Source organism: Aplysia californica, unplaced genomic scaffold (assembly GCF_000002075.1).
Source record: "Aplysia californica isolate F4 #8 unplaced genomic scaffold, AplCal3.0 scaffold00888, whole genome shotgun sequence".
Lineage (NCBI taxonomy): Eukaryota > Metazoa > Mollusca > Gastropoda > Aplysiida > Aplysiidae > Aplysia > Aplysia californica.
In genome coordinates, this window is record NW_004798158.1 from 214839 (window position 1) to 217324 (window position 2486).

The window sequence follows — 2486 nt, forward strand, 5'->3', positions numbered from 1 at the left end:
GTGTGTGTGTGTGTGTGTGTGTGTGTGTGTGTGTGTGTGTGTGTGTGTGTGCGTGTGTGTGTGTGTGTGTGTGTGTGTGTGTGTGCGTGTGTGTGTGTGTGTGTGTGCGTGTGTGTGTGTGTGTGTGTGTGTGTGCGTGTGTGTGTGCTCAAGAACACACCTCAGTGATCCTCCCCTTAGCCACCATGTCTCCGACACACCTAATTTGCATGTATTCGTGCAGCTTTGATTGCTGTTGCCGTTGAACCAAAACTGAAGAGCAGACACTCAGATGTGTTATTGGAAAGCGATGGTTCAATTCTGGAGTTTTTCTTTACGACACATAGATCTACATCTAATGATTGAAACCTATAATTTTATACATTCTAAGGCTTGAAATCATGAAAATCCGGCTCTATCATGCTCTAAAGAAAATTGAATGCTTCAGTCATTTACTCGTAATGTTTTAGAGCTGAATAGTGTTTGATTTTCTCTCAAGAGCGGTGCAAAAGTCGGCGCCACCAGAATGATAGCCTATACATTTTATTATGCTTTTCGAGTTGAGGAAAAATCTAGTTCTCCAGCAGAATATCAATTATTATCCCTAGTCAGTGCATTCTCTGAATGAAAGAAGGGTCCATATACCTCACATTTTTAGTGGGCGTAGGCCCTAATAATGACATTGGGTCACGTTCGTGTTTGATTGTCGTTTATAGCATTTTTAGTGTCCTCGCCACCTCTAAAAAGATTACACCTTTCCACTTAATACTGTATGCTTTAAGGCTAAATTGGCGTCATCCACGTCGCCTCTTCACCACAAAAAAAGTTATAAACGTTTAGTCACACTAACTTTTCTCGTGAGCCCAGCGTCTGTAGCACAGTTTCATTTTCAACCTGCCTCTTTAAAACATGCTATACAGCAGAATGCGGAAGAAGGATTTGAAAAGCACGTTTTGTTGGTCTCTAAAGTTTCTTTAATCCTGGTGAACATAATTTGTAGAATGCAGTCTATGTCAACCTGCGCCCCTGTATAAACGCACCCAATGTCATCAAAATGTGTAGGCCGTTGCTATTCAAAGAGCGCTTTACTTTATGCACTTGTATTGGTTGATGAATTCAGTATGTGCCAGCGCAAATCATAATCAGACGAAAGTTGCACCTCTGGTTGCACTGGGCTAAGCAGAACTACGAGGCCCAAAAGGGAAGGAAAACAAATTCCCGGCGCTGGTGTGCACTAGCCTACGGGCGTGCGAATGAAGGGCAAAGCACCAATCTCTCCATAGGCTAGTCGAGTGCGCACGCAACCTGTCCTTAAATTCTTGTCCTTCATTTGGTTAAATTGGTTCTAATAAATAGTAGATCTACTACAGTTCCATATTTTGGTCAAATATTGTCCGATTGACTTCATTTATCATTTAAATGAGTGGGATAGGTTATACGTTTTGGCAATAGATTCTAATATTCATCTAGTTTGTGACATTTCAGACTTTTCTACATTTTGATTCGCACCGACGCATAAAATACTATTGTTTTTGGAAGGCGTGTTCAACTGTGACAATAGCATGGCATCTTGTGAACTGCAAGCAAAGATTGCAAGTTACAAAATGGAGCTGTCGATAGTGGTGCAATCTTGTGCTCACTATAAAAAAGCTTTCCTCTTTCATTTGATGCATGTTTCATTACTGTGTGGCTGAGGAGTACGAAGTTGTTACATATATTTTAAAAAACAACAACATTAGGCCTACATTATAACATTACAATTTCTCATTACATTGAGGTCAAAATTCGTGATGCAGCTTATTCCCAAACACCCTATAAACGAGTGAATCAATGTCACCTTACTTTGCACAGTTGTTTGTAGTTTGTATCCATTCGTCTCTACTTAATCAAATTTTCCATTTTTATTAGATAAACCCTATCCGTACTCCCTGGGCCTGGGGTCATTTTGTACCCCCGGGGTTGTTTCTTCACATTTTAGAATACTTCTAGAACGAAGATCTCTTTGAAACGTTCAGTATTTCTCAAAAAATCATTTTGACAGACTGCTATGCAAAGCGTATGGATCGGATTAACGAGTAAATTTTCTCTGTGGAAATGATGGCACTGAGTTCCCCACGTCGTATGGATACGATAATAAAACACAACGTACCGTACGGATACGGTTAAAAACGTTCTTCATAAATATAGGCCCCTGGCCCATATAAAATTCGAAAAATCTATGTTACGTAAAAATAAAAATAATGAGAGTGTTCACAGGACTTCCCGCTTCTCACACATATCTTGCATTCGCCCACTCGCATATTGTGGCCTACGTCAGTGCTCACTGCTTACCACCAATGGCACTTCTTTTGTGTCAGAACTTTAGCACACGCATAAATGTGATCTCCTAAAAAATTACCAGTGAAATTGTAAAGACTTTCTGCTCCAACTTCATTATTTGTCGGAGGAGCAGCATGCTGATGAGTGAGTGAGTGATTGTGTGAGTGTGTGTGTGTGTGTGTGTGTGT